Genomic DNA, 18,007 nt, shown 5'->3' with positions numbered 1-18,007 from the left:
AGGCCATTGGCAATTTGGCAATTAAAATGACTTTGCAACGTAGAATCTTTCATCTATGATGGTCATTCTATTTATGTGGATCCCGAACTTTAAGCAGTTATGGGACGAAATAGCCTCGTGATTTCTCTAATTACAATTAAAACAATTGAAAATTATAGGTTTATCAACTATTTTGCTAATTAGGAGGTATCGCGGACCCGCTGAAAAGGCTTTACCGGATCGCGGTTGAGAACCACTGACCTAGGGGAAATAATGGGAATTGCTCTGACAAATATTAGTTCAAAGTAAACTAGCAACAACTCACTAGGTAGGCATCATGTAATATGTCGATTAATTGCTGAAAACTCGAAAGATTTGCCTAAATGTTCAAGGAATTTACCTCCTGTTTTGATGTATTAGATATGCATATATTTAGGTACTATGGCCGTTACCGCGACATGCCTCATGAATGCCACTTGACATTTATATTTATCATATAAAGCGAGACCAGAATATGCCGCCAGCAAAGAGCGAATACATATCTACGCCCTGGTCAAATTGCAGCATTCGTTTTTAAAAGATCGTTGATTCCTGTTTTTATTGCTGATTCTACTTGATGTGAAGCATCGGATGATGCTTGAGTAATATCTGCACTGTTTTGACGCGCCATGTCTTCTTCAAACATATACAGAATAGTTATTCGTAAAAGCTTAAGAGACCTCTGCTATAATGTCCATGTATTGTGATTTTAACAAGAACGTGCGAATGTATTGCGACTTGCAGCTGTTATTAATGTGCCTTTATTCGAGTGAAAGAGGCTTGAGATGTTCGCAAAACGATTTCACTATGTCGATGTAAGCTACGATTGATGCTGGTTAAATGTGCTGCAATCCAAATCCTATAAAATTCTTGCTGAAATGCTGATAATGATATGTCGAATTATATGTTTAAGACGTGAGTTAAGATTGTTATATTATGATCGCGGGTAAAATTATTAAAAATCCAAATCTAGTGCATCTCAATCGTAAAACATATAGCCCTATATCCGGATCCGACGAAAACATTTCGATGCTTTTTATTTTAAATACAAATACTCAGTTTCATCTCAGCTATACGCAGTTTCCGCAGACCCAATGTTTGCGTAGTCACTTTCTGTGTAACAGTAATAACACGTTCAGAATAGTGAACTAACCACCTGCATTTTCGGAATACACAGTCATCCGATACTGAAATCATGCTATCGTCCTGCTATTTCAAATCGCTATAAACATTTTCTCATATCGACAATTAAGAGTTTCGTTTTCAAAGTGTTCCCGTATGTGCCGAAAGTATTGATGTCGTATTCTGTGCGGCACACGAACGTAATGAACTCATAAAATCGTATGCTACGCTGTCTGTCAGTAAATACCAGGGATGGCGTGAGCGTGAGCGTTAACGGTATGTCTGAAAACTACAGGAATTTAGAGGTTCACGTTCACAAACGAACCTTGGTAGGTTCGGCACTGTGAACCTTTTTCATTTATTGCAATTTTCCATGTCATCATACCATCTTTGGTTGAAATTATTTGCATTTCAGCCTCGAACCTCTCCATGTATGACGCTGGAAGCATAAAAAATCAGCACTGCATGCAACTTACCAATCGCAAATATATTACTTGCTTTGTTACAAAAGTTTGCTCGAAATATTCAGCTTTCCGTTTGTGAGTATTTTGTGACTCTCTGCTGTGATCTTGACCCGAAATCACAGGGCATCACAAGCGAAGTACACTACATCTAGGTTAGGTAGTCAACGAATGATGCATATTCAACCAATCAATGTACTTGATGAAAAGAATACATCGTTGTCTGATGTAAAAAAATGTAGCATGTGTACGGTATCGATCTTGATTTGATATGTGTATACTGTATCATAAAAACCAAATCGATGCGATTAGGATGTTGACTAATGTATAACTTGTTTATGGGGTAATGTCGGTAGCACGTATATATATAAACCCTTTTAACACTCTGCTCAATATCAATGTAGCTATGGTCAGACGCCGAAGACATTGTTCCGTCTGGCCTGGGTCACTAGGGCGTAAGCTTTTATTCTCTTGCAAGTCCTCGTCGAAATTGTTGGCAAAGCGACGGAAGATATTGATTTTATGGGATTATGATAGCATTCGATTGCTTCAGTTTATGCATTTGGTGCTGTTTTAAAAGTCAGCATGTACTTCAGCATTGTGGCATAATGTGATGTGAGCCGTCGCTAGTATATTACTTCACTGAAATGTAGGTTGGATTTAGCAATGTGGCGTCACGGGACGTCATAGTGTCACGTTTGCATTCACACAGAACCATTCCAAAAGGTTCGTGTGCACACGAACTTGAACCTTTCAGGGGTTCGTACCATCGCTATTAAATGCATCCCGAATTGACAATATCTGTCTGCCTACGAGGTCATGTGATGCATAGGCGTATATACGTCCGATTATTTTACTATTATTGTTATTATTATATATAAAATCATTTTGTAGTGCTTTTCGCATCAATGGAATTTTGCATCACGGCATGAGATATATGTTCTATACAATTCCATAAAGTTTTATAAACAATGTGACTGCGTAACGTGACGCTTTCAGTACAGTATAAATTCCAATGCATCGACAATAATACACGTTGCAACTTTCTTCATATCTCTGGTAACGCGATGTTTTTTCACTATAGTTACCTATATTCGGCCAGCTGTCGGCTAAGTCAGAGATCCGATATTGATTGCAAATTTATAGACAAAGGTTGCGACATCTCGATTCCATTAGAGCTTGGGCATCGATAGCGTGATAAACCAAACTTCTGGGGACCTCGCTCCCAAGAACCCCGTCGCGTGATTTCGATGGTCAGCAAAGTTTATGCGGCCAGGTCGCCCTAAGCGCCGTAATTTTCTATAATGCATGAATGAATAGGTGGTAATTAAATATATATGTCGCCATAAACTTGTTATCCTCTCAGCCCACGCAATCGGATTTACCACTAGCGCTGAGTGAGTTCTTGTCTTGGAAAATGTAGGGTACGCAGTTAATAATTAAACATACTCGGGTGTGCCCGTTGGTATAATTACTTCGTTACATTTTGTTATGTTGTTGCCTCTTGTCCGCGATACAATCAAAATATATCGAAACGTATTAAACTAAAGGAAGTACACAATTCAAAATTAGCATTGCTTCACTGGCAAATAATTTTTCTCTGATGGATGTTATTCGTTCTGTGGGGTTCAGATTGCGACGGCCCGAGCGATTAAAGCACCTATGGACAACTAGTCTTATATATATTGAAATTTACTGTCAACATAAGGGAAATCCTCTTCGGCTAAGGTTTTCTCGCTGACGATCTTTTTGTCACACTTTTCGGAGTCCCATATTGGCCGAAACTTTATGTCTTCGTGCATCGTGGCGTGGTAATGGCCGACACCGAAATGCATATTACTATTTTCTTGAATTATGCGTATTTTTGTTCGTGGGTGAGACGTAAAAACATGATGTGTAATTTATGTTCATTCGCCGAAGTAATTGAAGACACCTTTCGAGCTCGCCCCCCACCCAACGATTGGGGGGTTAGCGGTCCGGGTTGCAGCAGTTTCGGTCCTGGTAAGAGATCAAAGTCCGGTTGGTCTTTTCGGGACTTTAGTATTTGAAATATTTCGAGCTTTAATCGCGCTCGAGGACCACTCGACTATAATAAACGATATAATAATGGTATGTGGTATATTCAGGGTTAAATCAAGGTTGTTTATAAAAAAAATCGGGTACGAGCTCATACCCTGTGGCTCGAACAAGATGTGCAAATCCCTTAATCGCATCTGCGACTGACAATACGCGTAAATTAAAGGTAGTGGATTTTGTTTTAGTGCTTTGTGTAACTAAGTAAGTCAACTGAAAATGAGAATCGTATATCTGCTCACATTGAATTTAGTACTGTACCCAGTTATTAATTTCAACACGAATGTATTTCAAACAAAGCAACTCATATTATAGAACGTTCATGTGAGGTTGTGGACCACAACACTAGATGGTATCACCCTTTGTGGTACGATGAAGAAATATTCTGACGATTTAATTTTGTAGCTCACAAATACAAGTAGCTATTCACAAAGCTTCAAAGCATATTTTATGTACAAGGGGCTCTCACTCACCAAAGTGATATACACTGCCTCCTTCTACGATTTCCATACGCTCCGCGCTGCAGGATATTATACCTACTTCGAAACATTTTGTCGAAAATAACCCTAACAAGCGTGACGACAGTGTTTTAACGGGAAATTGACGATTAGAAGTACGCCCGATTCATTTTACATGAATTATAATACCATTTATGAAATCATATGTAGCAAACATCGTCGCGTAGCGCGACCAAAGATTTCGAGATTTGACCTGTTTTGTGGAATGTTAATTTGCTCTGAAAACTCATTAGGGATATATCATACTACTGCATCATCTACTCGAAAGCACTTTTTTCAGCGCCGCCCATATCGCCCCCTCAGCGTTTCCGCCCCTTTCGAAATCGCCAGTGGCCCTCGGGGGCGCTGGAGGCAAGGTTAAGAACCACTGTGTTAAATGAAGTCAGTCCTATTAAACCTTGCCGGAAACAATTGCCACTGTAAGTGGACCGCGGATATGTCGAATTCGATACCTGCTGTGGCGAAATAGCGTTGTGGTAGCCTATACTCACAGCTACAACACCAATGAGTTGCGCGTTTGAGTCCGACTAAGTTCGACTCCAGAATTCCTATATAAGTTTTGGAGGTTTATCTAGGCTCCTCGTCCTGCAAGCGGTGTCTTATAGAAGCCTGGAAGTATGCCGTGCTAAAAATTGGCAGCTAGGAATAACAATGAAGAAAATTGACCTGGTGTAAATGACCATAATAGTCGACAAGCACCATGAACACCAACAACAACATAGGCCTACACCCTACATCAGGGTTGGGCAAACTACGGCCCGCGGGCCACCGTTCTGTGCGGCCTGCGAGAGTCTAAAGAGACTTATTAAAAATATTGATAAAATGCGTACTTAAAATCGAATAAATATGCCCTATATTATTTGTTTTGTGTAATGTCTGACGCGACAGCACGATATAAAAGCCCACGCAGTTTGAAAGGTTTCCACTGCGAAAAATCACAGAAATCCTAAACGAGATTGACATAATCATAATTCGGATCACGAGTAAAATTTCAGATTGGCCACTCTAGTCTTAATTATTTCAGTGATGTGCTTATGAAAAACGATTCGCGCGTGTCTTCAGTAGATTCGTTCGTTGTATGCGTAGAATTATGGTATTTATATTTTATCTACACACAGTAAAAGCGTGTTTCAAGCTAACATGGTTATGATGCTGTCAGCATTGTGTGTCCTGGAACTGAACCAACAGTGGAATTAGCAAATCTATGAACAGATCGCTGGTCATGGATTTAAATTTGAATCCTGTTCTAAGAATCGGGACCACCGATTTTCATTTCTATAGTTTTGACAAAATGGTTATTGGAATCGACCAGCCTATGAAATCTCGCCACTGTTTCTGACACATGTACGATATCATCAAAGCAATGCTTGGTTTGTTTTAAATAAGCATATATATTATCTCCATGTCCTCACTATATTATCAAATACCAATATTGCCTTTGGGTTTATAATCCCAATTTTATATCGTGCGGCCCGCGAATGGATTCAGATGTTGAATGCGGCCCGCGAGCTCAAAAGTTTGCCACCCCTGCCCTATATGTTTTAGGATTTGGCACGGTATCATCATTTTTACACTGTGCCCCGAACAGGGAAACAGAACGATTCAATAAACAATTGTGACGGACAGAAGATATATATTTCACACACATAGGCGCCGACTTTTATTTTTTTACGAGGTGGCGAAGTCTTGTGACGTCATAATTGTTCCATGTTGATGACCTCATCGTCGCACGAAATCGCACTTTACTACACGCCGGTGGTGTGCGGGCAGCGTTAAACCATTCGCGTGACATTTTATTACTGGCCTTGTACTCATTAATATCAAACCATGCAGTCGAGATATTAAATGGAATCTTAAAACGGTACGATCATTTGAAGTGTTGAAGTGCCTGGGCTACCAGTCCGTCCGACGGAATCTGCAGTTGCATCGATGTTATTCACGCGCAATCCCGAGTGTGACTAACGACTACACGCACTGATGGCCTTGCAAGTAACACACGACAACACTCGAATACTTAAGCAGACAATGATGATGATTACAAACGCGAAATCGCGCAGCCAATCATTAATTGTCTCTTACGGTTTCTTGCTTCGCGTTGACCAACTCGCATCGCGGCAATTGTTTGATGATTAAAACATTGGTGTATTTCCCGATTCAAGTTCGCGAAGCATTTCGGGAGTACATCAGTCAATTCGTATATTCAATCGGCATGTCGATGGCCGCCAACGCATACTAATTGAATTACGTGTTGACGGCCGCGCAAATTTCGTTCTACGGCCGCGGGTTGGCCACCCTTGGGCTAGAATTAATTCCACTTTCGGACGCATGCCGCGATCTTACCAATAAAAATCCACTGTCTATCTAATGCCTAATAGTTTAATATTCGATAATGTTGTTCTCGATACGAGTACATCCAGCAATCATCAAGTTTATCGGAATGTAGAAGGTTCCCTGCTCAAACGAATCAAATAAAATCAGAATTTGTGCCACCCATAATCTTGTGATGCATCACGTTAATAATGAATGGAAGACTGAAAAATGACTTTGTGCGACAATTTCGGAGTACGAATGTATCAAGTAGATAACAAGAAATATAGATGATGGCAAATAAGAAAGGATGTAATCTAATCAGTATCGCCACGAATCGGTTTTGAGTGTGGCACTGTATTGAGTGGCTTTCGTCGCGACAATTGTATTCTCATTATATCGGTGTTTAAGCTGTATTGCTGCATCTCCAGTTTAATGTCACGGGCAAGGCGAATCTGCGTAGAAATTAATTCCAATTTGCAGGCACACACCAACACACCCTCCAATTCCGCGCTACGATTACCTATCACGAAGCTAGCTAGCTCATGAATGGTTTTGTAAACGAATATAGGTGCACATAAATTAGATTTCAGAAAAGCAGAACGTATATTTGGGCGCCTGGTCGGGAGAGGAGATCTAGGATGGTGCTTCTCAGCACACGCTAGGCGTATAGCCAGTCGAAAAATTAGGGGGATTTGGATTTTTTTCAAATTTACCAATATAGCATCAATTCAATTAGGGGTCAAGTACATGCGTAAATGGCGATCATATAATATCTTCGTATCGACGATTTTAGGCGTATGATAAGCTTGCCAGAGTCCGGGAGTGCTGTCAATTAGCGAGTCACTGATCTCTGTTGAACAATTAAATACGCGCGAGTATTGCGCAGTCTCGGCGACAGTTTTCGCAAATCAAAATGTGCGAGCTTGATTGCACCGATTTCAAACCTTTGTCGTATTTCAGAACTCGAGACATGATACACATCTTCTGGACGTTACGTTCCAGTATTAGCGGGAATCAATTTCGCACGTTAAAGTCTGTTTGCAGCGATTTGATGTTATTCAATTTCGCGGTGTCGCTTTTCAATCAATATGACATAAAACAATAACTAATTAGCGTAAATTCGACCGCATTGTCTCGAAACCAGCGAGAGACAGTAACCAAAGCATGCTAGGCCCGAGACGCGATAGTTAGGCCATAGGCCAGAAATGATATCTTCGACTCCAGGCCTATTGCAGATGCTATTGTGTAGGTCAGCGATGATATCGTGCACACCAGGCCGAAGCAGCCAATGCAGATTCGATAGCGCAGTTAAGCGATGATATAGTGTGAACTGGGCCCATTGCAGATGCGATTGTTAAGCCTGCGGAACCAGGCTTGATCGAGACGCGATAAATCAGGCTAGCGACGATTGCCCCGCGCACGGGAATGAATGATTTAATTTCGCGATCATCTCAGCGGGAGATAATCACAGATTCTTTGCGCTAATTGACAACACGTTTCTCGCAAACCCGCCGCGCGAATCACTGATTACACAATTATTGAATTGCAGCTGTTGCAATTGCAAGAGTTAGAATGATCATTTCAAAATGACGGGGTTTCGCGTTTCAAGTAGGGAAGTTCGACCCCCAAAAACCCGTGGCTACGCGCCTGGCACACGCGTGTATCGAAATCGAAGACGTCTCTAACGAGGTCGCCTCGATTCGCCTGATTACTAATTACTGGTCACAAATCACTTGTGCGTTTGAGCATTTTGTACGAGGTGGCCGCCACCTCGTAAATATGGTCACGAGGTGGCTGCGCCACCTCGTAACCTCGTAAGTCGGCGCCTATGTTCACACATCAAGTAGGCCTACTACTTGCTACACTCCACGGTACGGGCATCGGCCGAGATTTTACAAGGTCGGAAGTCACGTAATTTATTCCATTTGCGCCTGGTACGCTAATACAATCAAACAGTCTATTTATTGATTTGATCGGTTTATTTTATTAGGCTCGCAGTTACCGGCGTGGTCCAAATTGGTTTCTGGTGTGATGACAAAAAATAATGGGAAATGTTGTGTACATTGTGAAACGGATCATGCATATACCTAAACCGACATAGCCACCAACTCTACAGGAAGTTTATTAACCTTATCAGCCTCGAGAACAGCAATCCCTGGTTAGCGATCGACGTCCTATAAATCAGTGGTTCTCGACCTTTTTGACCTTGCGGACAGGTAAAATGTCAAAACACATATTGTGGACCGGCGCACCTTTCAAAATCAACATTAACTCTCAATGTAAGTACCTAATATGTATTCAACTCGAATGTGACATTGGAAACTTCATTTAATGCTGCCCTTTGATATTTTAGATATTTATATGTGGTTCTATTAAAACTTCTGCAAGGTGAACTTTGCGAAACCCCGTTAAAATGACTAACTTGAATGTGATTGTTTGGTATCGTTTGGAAGATATGCGACTTTGCTCTTCGCTATAGCCTATATCAGAGGTCTCAAACTCAAATGTGCGTGCGGGCCAATTTCTACTTTTTGATGGCGCCACGGGCCGCAGCACCAATAATAGAGTAATTCAATGTATTTCCAAGTAGACTTTATTAAATTTGATGGGGCCTTGCAGACTGATATTCCACATGCATCGGGAAAATGTGATTTACTATTGTGAATTCACGAATTCAAGCCTGTCACGAAAAAAAATCACATTTTAAAATATTTGAATCAAATTGTGGCTGTAGGCCTACCTGACATAGTTGCTGTATATTTAATTGTAGACACCATGCAAGAATACAAATGCATCAGGACATCGTCAAAGCTGCCGCGTTATAATTTTGCAGCTAGCGGACATTTGATTGTCACAATTATAGGTAGAATATTTTAGAATTTTACAAAGACTGATCTGACATCAGAGCATTGGAGCAGTGTATGGCTGGCTAATCCAGGTTTCGGGCATATTTCTGATAAATAAGCTAGTGACCCAAGTTAAATTAAATCAGCGTTAGATTCAACTTCGAATATTGGAACAGATCTATAACAACTTGAATATAATGATTGCTATACCATAGCAATAGAAATGTCCAATCGTCAAAGAATCCATTGGTGTTACAGCTGTGAAGCGTACGCTACGACTACTTTATACTCGCCACATTTAATTGGCGATAATAACAAGGATAAAGATAGCAAAGATGACACAGGATGTAGCTAACTGTAGGCTACATCAAGAGGGCAACATATTGCTAATGGTTTCCATACCGACCTCATTAGACACCTAAAGAAGTTACGCGTTCCGAGTAGCAATAAGTCCTACTCTGATTGTAACATTTGACGCGACTAACTCGAGTCATTTGTGTTTTATCGCCCAGTCAGTCCGAATTCGAGTAACTTCACGAACGGTCGCGCCCAAGTCCAAATCACGACTTTCAGTTCCTAACCATCAACGGGTCTTTCTTTACCCTCATAAAGATGTAATATGACGAAATAGTTGATCCTCCACTGCGTGTTAACTTTTGAACGTGCATGATGTAATAGTGAAGTTCGGTGAGTAGTTTCAAGCTTCTGGAGTAGTTTTTGAGTGAATTTCCTGTTCTCAAATTGAAAAAAAAATTTGGCACCTAAATATTCTCGAATACTTCGAAATCCAAAATGCCATCGCGGGCCACACAAAATGGTGTCGCGGGCCGCGTGTTAGAGACTTCTGGCCCATACATTATACTGCCGCGCCGTGTCGCTGTCGGAATTAACGAAGTTGGTTTAAAAGTCTCCGTAGCTTTCAAATAACTGGCCGTAACGATTTCTGTCGGATACTTTTAAACAGTTTCATGTAACACTTGCACCATTGTGACGTACGAGCTATCTAACATGAAACCATGCAGAAAAATAAGTTCCAAACGTCTAAATCCACTGAAAATTTGATGATAATTTATTTCTCGAAATAATGGAGAAGCGTCCGAGTTCTAGCATTTTGGAATTGAGATATAAAAATATATAGAGGTATATGGAGGACCGGCAGGATATTTGCCACGGACAGGTGGTTTTGAACGACTGCAGATCGATAGTGCTGTTCGCATACCCTGTTATCTGCATGGAATTAGGAAGGAAACTGCTTCTATCGTCCTATGCAAATGTGGCAACCACCCATACCACCTATGACCATAGGCGCGGACTTACGAGGTTACGAGGTGGCGCAGCCACCTCGTGACCATATTTACGAGGTGGCGGCCACCTCGTACAAAATGCTCAAACGCACAAGTGATTTGTGACCAGTAATTAGTAATCAGGCGAATCGAGGCGACCTCGTTAGAGACGTCTTCGATTTCGATACACGCGTGTGCCAGGCGCGTAGCCACGGGTTTTTGGGGGTCGAACTTCCCTACTTGAAACGCGAAACCCCGTCATTTTGAAATGATCATTCTAACTCTTGCAATTGCAACAGCTGCAATTCAATAATTGTGTAATCAGTGATTCGCGCGGCGGGTTTGCGAGAAACGTGTTGTCAATTAGCGCAAAGAATCTGTGATTATCTCCCGCTGAGATGATCGCGAAATTAAATCATTCATTCCCGTGCGCGGGGCAATCGTCGCTAGCCTGATTTATCGCGTCTCGATCAAGCCTGGTTCCGCAGGCTTAACAATCGCATCTGCAATGGGCCCAGTTCACACTATATCATCGCTTAACTGCGCTATCGAATCTGCATTGGCTGCTTCGGCCTGGTGTGCACGATATCATCGCTGACCTACACAATAGCATCTGCAATAGGCCTGGAGTCGAAGATATCATTTCTGGCCTATGGCCTAACTATCGCGTCTCGGGCCTAGCATGCTTTGGTTACTGTCTCTCGCTGGTTTCGAGACAATGCGGTCGAATTTACGCTAATTAGTTATTGTTTTATGTCATATTGATTGAAAAGCGACACCGCGAAATTGAATAACATCAAATCGCTGCAAACAGACTTTAACGTGCGAAATTGATTCCCGCTAATACTGGAACGTAACGTCCAGAAGATGTGTATCATGTCTCGAGTTCTGAAATACGACAAAGGTTTGAAATCGGTGCAATCAAGCTCGCACATTTTGATTTGCGAAAACTGTCGCCGAGACTGCGCAATACTCGCGCGTATTTAATTGTTCAACAGAGATCAGTGACTCGCTAATTGACAGCACTCCCGGACTCTGGCAAGCTTATCATACGCCTAAAATCGTCGATACGAAGATATTATATGATCGCCATTTACGCATGTACTTGACCCCTAATTGAATTGATGCTATATTGGTAAATTTGAAAAAAATCCAAATCCCCCTAATTTTTCGACTGGCTATACGCCTAGCGTGTGCTGAGAAGCACCATCCTAGATCTCCTCTCCCGACCAGGCGCCCAAATATACGTTCTGCTTTTCTGAAATCTAATTTATGTGCACCTATATTCGTTTACAAAACCATTCATGAGCTAGCTAGCTTCGTGATAGGTAATCGTAGCGCGGAATTGGAGGGTGTGTTGGTGTGTGCCTGCAAATTGGAATTAATTTCTACGCAGATTCGCCTTGCCCGTGACATTAAACTGGAGATGCAGCAATACAGCTTAAACACCGATATAATGAGAATACAATTGTCGCGACGAAAGCCACTCAATACAGTGCCACACTCAAAACCGATTCGTGGCGATACTGATTAGATTACATCCTTTCTTATTTGCCATCATCTATATTTCTTGTTATCTACTTGATACATTCGTACTCCGAAATTGTCGCACAAAGTCATTTTTCAGTCTTCCATTCATTATTAACGTGATGCATCACAAGATTATGGGTGGCACAAATTCTGATTTTATTTGATTCGTTTGAGCAGGGAACCTTCTACATTCCGATAAACTTGATGATTGCTGGATGTACTCGTATCGAGAACAACATTATCGAATATTAAACTATTAGGCATTAGATAGACAGTGGATTTTTATTGGTAAGATCGCGGCATGCGTCCGAAAGTGGAATTAATTCTAGCCCAAGGGTGGCCAACCCGCGGCCGTAGAACGAAATTTGCGCGGCCGTCAACACGTAATTCAATTAGTATGCGTTGGCGGCCATCGACATGCCGATTGAATATACGAATTGACTGATGTACTCCCGAAATGCTTCGCGAACTTGAATCGGGAAATACACCAATGTTTTAATCATCAAACAATTGCCGCGATGCGAGTTGGTCAACGCGAAGCAAGAAACCGTAAGAGACAATTAATGATTGGCTGCGCGATTTCGCGTTTGTAATCATCATTATTGTCTGCTTAAGTATTCGAGTGTTGTCGTGTGTTACTTGCAAGGCCATCAGTGCGTGTAGTCGTTAGTCACACTCGGGATTGCGCGTGAATAACATCGATGCAACTGCAGATTCCGTCGGACGGACTGGTAGCCCAGGCACTTCAACACTTCAAATGATCGTACCGTTTTAAGATTCCATTTAATATCTCGACTGCATGGTTTGATATTATTGAGTACAAGGCCAGTAATAAAATGTCACGCGAATGGTTTAACGCTGCCCGCACACCACCGGCGTGTAGTAAAGTGCGATTTCGTGCGACGATGAGGTCATCAACATGGAACAATTATGACGTCACAAGACTTCGCCACCTCGTAAAAAAATAAAAGTCGGCGCCTATGCCTATGACCTAGTAGTAATAGATGCCTATCGTTATTTCCTGGTGTACATTACTTACCAATGTGTATATCTACCCTCTGAATACGTAATCGGATAGTGCCATCTGTATATAAAATTCTGCCGTTGAATATTAAATACAATGAATCCGTGTTTGAGATTCTCTGAATATGTTTGCCCCTTCTATACAGGTAGAGAACATAACAACCTGCGTAAATGCGACGACCAAATAAACGACCTACGACCTACTAGTAATACAAGCCAATCATTATTTATGGTTGTGCTTTAGTTCCGCGTGTTCCGTGATATCTTGGCAATTGTCCAGCTAGTCTCTGAATAAGTAATCGTATAGTGGTCGCCTTTGTTAGCAATTCGGACGCTTAAGATTAAATATAATGGGTTTGTAGTACATCTTATCTCATCCGCGGATTCATAGCACAGTGATTCCCAAACTTTTTGCCGCGAGTGTTTTGGATATTTCGCAATAGAACCGCATAAATATTTAGAATATAGGGAGTGTAAAGCCTATAATACTGAAAAGCGCTCCATTAGCAGCTAAATAAATACAAGTATCGATGAAACTGTAAGAGTCGAGAACCTCGGATCGCAAGCTACACATGACGGCAGATGTTGTAGCTATTTATATTTCACCCTTTTATTATTTATCGGTAGCAGGATTTGTACGATTAACCAGATAACCACCATTAGCTTCTCAGAGACACATTTTCGGATCTTTTTAGTAATAATTAGTACTTACGGTATTCCGTTCTAAATATTTAGTCAAGGCATGAATAACTAACGAGTGGATATGAATCGAAGTTCGAACTTCTGGGTATCCAGTGAAAACTTGATTTGTGTGTTCATGTCGCGGTACGTACTAATCTCAACTCAACAACGAACAACCCGACTACATGGCGTGATTAGTGCGGATGTTGAAACACAACATTAGCTTTTAACACATAAAATATCTTTATTACATAACCAATTAGATGAAAAGGAGTAGAAGGGAGGGCTTCAAAACTATATGAATACTTGGTGCTTTAAATCTGCAAGGATTCTGGGTGGTTAATTGCAGGGGGCTTAGAAAGTATGTGAATAAACCGGGATGCCTTCGAGAGCATTTAGAGTAGTGGTCCCCAACCTTTTTGTCCTAATTTCCCACTTTCGATTTTTACTGAGCCTTCATTCCCCACCTAAAATCTCTAGATCCATATCTACCATTTAAAGTGCTACCTCCAATAAAATTTTGCAAGAGTTTGATCAGTAAATAGTGCGTGCTATTGCTGATTGTTAAGATCCCCGGAATTGATCAGCACGCAATAAAATTATCGCAGCGGTGAACTGGTAACTGTAAACACATCTCCATAAATGTATATATATCTGCCCGGCGCGCAGCCAACAGAAAAATAGGAGGGGTTTGAAAATTTAACAAATGTTCAAACGCCAAAAAATGTCACGGGGTAGCATTCATTTACATACGTAAATGCCGAACAAAACACGGGTCGGTTAAACTTCCTGTTGACGAACTCATGCGTTGTATATATAGATACGTCGCCGTAAACTACACTTTCGCATAATAATAAAAGAACTTGAAATAACATTAATATGTAATTTCATTTTTAAGTGCTATCAATTAGCGAGTCCCCGATCTCCCTTGCAAATGTTTCGCAATATGAGCTCTTATTACAACGAATCGTAATTTTCTATCACCACGTTTCATGACCGACGATGGTGTACAAATGAATAAAAACATTTCCGGAGATCGCGTGATGCTCCAGGCGATCCTCGCTAATTGGAGGCACTGATCACATGAATCGCTGAATTGCAAATGAGCTATGAAATATTCGGTCAGCATTTCAAAACGACAAAGGAGAATATTACTGTAAAGAGTTTTTCAAAAGTGAGTCTATTCCCCAACAGAAATCCCGAAATTCCCCACCAGTGCGGAATTTCTCACCGTTTGGGAACCACTGATTTAAAGGCTTTCATCTAATTGCAAAATGAATACAGAGTACGGTATTTGACAACAAAGTCGGCACTTCTAATGGGTCCACACATTTGAGCATCGACCACTCCTTACGACACCATATCCCACATGAGTGCATGGATTTCTATGGTTATTCGCAAAATGGTAACTAAAAATCGCAGAAATGTAGGAGGGGGCCTTTTAGCTAATTGCGAAATAGATAGTGTACAATCTTTTGACGGGTGTAGACATTTATTGATCGACCAATGTTTACGGTATCATATTTAACATGGTGCATGGATTTCCACGGTTTTTCGCAAAATGATAACTAAAAATCGCGTAAATGTTGGAAGGGGTCCCCTCATAAAATCAATGTAAGCTATTTTACGGATGAGGAAATTGAATGATCGAAAACTGTTTAGGGTACCATATTCGACATGGGTACCTGTATTTTCATGGTTAGTCGCAAAAGGGTAAACTAAAATTTTCGTAAATGTGTGATGGGGCCCTATGACTAATCGCACAATGGACAGAGTTCATAAAATCAAAGGGAGCTCATGTAACGGTTGCAGAAATTTATTGATTGACCACTGTTTAGAATACCGTATTCTACACGGGTACCTGTATTTTTACTATTATTCGCAAAATGAAAACCAAAAATTGCGGAAATGTAGGAGGAGGGCCTTTGATTAGTCGCAAAATGGATATAGATCATAAAATCAAAGTGTGCTCATGTAACGGGTGCAGAAATTTGATGAACGACCACTGATTACGATACCATAATCTACAGGGGTGCATGACCCGTCAGTGTCCACCTGAGCCACACCTCTCTCCTTTTGTGCTGTAATTTTGAACTATAAATATGGACATTCCGGATGTTAGACATCGAAGGAAAATATTAATATTCATTGAAGGTATTCACAATTTTCTTTTACTCGTCTTTACGACAGGCGAGGCACTGCCTCACTTTCCTCCCCTGAGCGCACGTCAATTGTGTTATGTGACGTATAAACAAGCAAACTCAGCGCATTTACACTTTAAAATGTTCTGTTGAATCAGCTCTTATTCTCTTGCATGCTGCGAATAATTTATAATTTAACCAATTTAACACCAGCTAAAAAAGTTTGCGAACAGCTGGTTTATAACATGGAAACTAGTGTCAGTGGTGAGTTTCGAGCCGAAGACTTCATTTGTTATATCAAGAATCGAGTATCTTGGTCGCGTAACTCACAAGGGTGGCAAACGCCTCTAAGATATCCGCTGAAGAAGTCAAACGATCGACTCAATCCCCAGATGTTTTTCAACCACAATCATTCCTAGCGAAGTCAATATTACATCAACTTTATTCATAATTTTACGTACATTTCTGCTCCCTTTCTCAAGATATTCATTAGAAAATTAGATTGTGTAGTAGTCTTTCGCCGCCTCAAAAACTACACGGACGATGAGGTATACATAAGAGCAATGGTACATCTGGATTATTTTTAAAACTCGGACAGAAGACTATACCTCGCTTATATGATTTCGGAAGCCTCATGTAACTCGTAATTAGGGCTGGTCATTAAGCATTTCAATACCGCTGATCTTCCCTCATAAACATTTGATTTCGTGGCAGATTTACGAAAGATGTTGGCTGTTAATAGGGATGGTGTGAACCTCGGAAAGGTTCAGGTTCGCGTGAACGCGAACATTTCTGAAAGGTTCTGTGTGAACGCGACCGAGAACCTCATGACGCCACGTGACGTCATATTTCTAATTCTAACTATACATTTCAGTGAAGTGATAGCCTATGTTAATGTATGCAATACCTAGCGACGGCTAGAGTAGCATAATACCACAATGCTGAAGTACATATTGACGTTTTAAACGTCACAAAATGTATCAACTGGGGCAATCAAATGATATAATAACCCCGTAAAATCCATATCTTCTGTCGCTTTGCCAACAATTTCGATGAGCACTTCAAAGGGAATATAAACTTACACCTTAAGGGTCTAGGCCAGACCGGACAATGTATTCGGCGTCTCAGTATAGCTACGTTGATATTGAGCATAGTGTAAAACGGGTTTTTATTCTTGCTACCGATTGTATCCAACACCCCAATCGCACGGATTTGGTTTTTATGATACAATAAATATATGAAGTCAAGATTGACCCCGAAAGTCTGCTAAATTTTTTTTTTACATCAGACAACGATATCAATTTTATTGTTTGGTTGAATATGCATCATTACCTGACTACATGTAGTGTATTTTGCTCTTGATCTTGTGTGATTGCGGGTCAAGCACACAGCATAGAGTCACTAAATATTCACATATACGGAAAACAAAGCAAGTAAATATTTTGAGATTGTCAAGGTGCATGCTCGTTTAGTGTTGATTTTTATATGCTGTCAGCGCCATGCATAGAGTGGTCCGCAGTTGCAATGCAATAAATCTCAACCAAAGATGTCATAATAAAGTGAAAAATTATAAAATATGAAAAAGGTTCACAGTGCAGAACCTACCAAGGTTCGTTTGTGAACGTGAACCTCTAAATTTTTGAGGTTCACACACAGAACGCGAACGTGAACCTCACGTTCACACCATCCCTAGTTGTTAACGAAGAGCGTCAAGACAGGACATGCCGGGCATGTGATTTAATATGTGGCGATCTGCAAGGCAGAAAAATCGTAGCAAAGAAGGCATCTTGTTTTTATATTGTGATATAGAGATACCGCGTCTCATATCAAATAACAACATCGAATATGATGCGGGCGAATAGATGATCATTCCTCTTGTTCATTTGTTCGCGTACCCTGTTGAATAATGAGGAACGTAAATGTTTGGGATTGGGGTTCTCTTCTTTGCGAAACAAAAGTGATTCGGTAACCAGCCGCTAACTGCCGTTGCAACGCGTACGG

The 18,007-nt window shown here is 40.9% G+C and overlaps 1 protein-coding gene across 1 annotated transcript in view; it reads right to left on the bottom strand.

Annotated features, from left to right (window-relative positions):
• LOC145439855 (uncharacterized) overlaps positions 1–18,007 on the bottom strand; it is a 366,083-nt gene that overhangs the window by 180,358 nt on the left and 167,718 nt on the right. The gene's annotated exons all lie outside the window — the stretch shown is intronic.

This window comes from Botryllus schlosseri, chromosome 5, assembly GCF_051294905.1.
Source record: "Botryllus schlosseri isolate E-star chromosome 5, Bs_hap1, whole genome shotgun sequence".
Classification (NCBI taxonomy): domain Eukaryota; kingdom Metazoa; phylum Chordata; class Ascidiacea; order Stolidobranchia; family Styelidae; genus Botryllus; species Botryllus schlosseri.
Note: the sequence above shows the minus strand (reverse complement) of the source record. Positions and strands in the feature narration are given on the sequence as shown.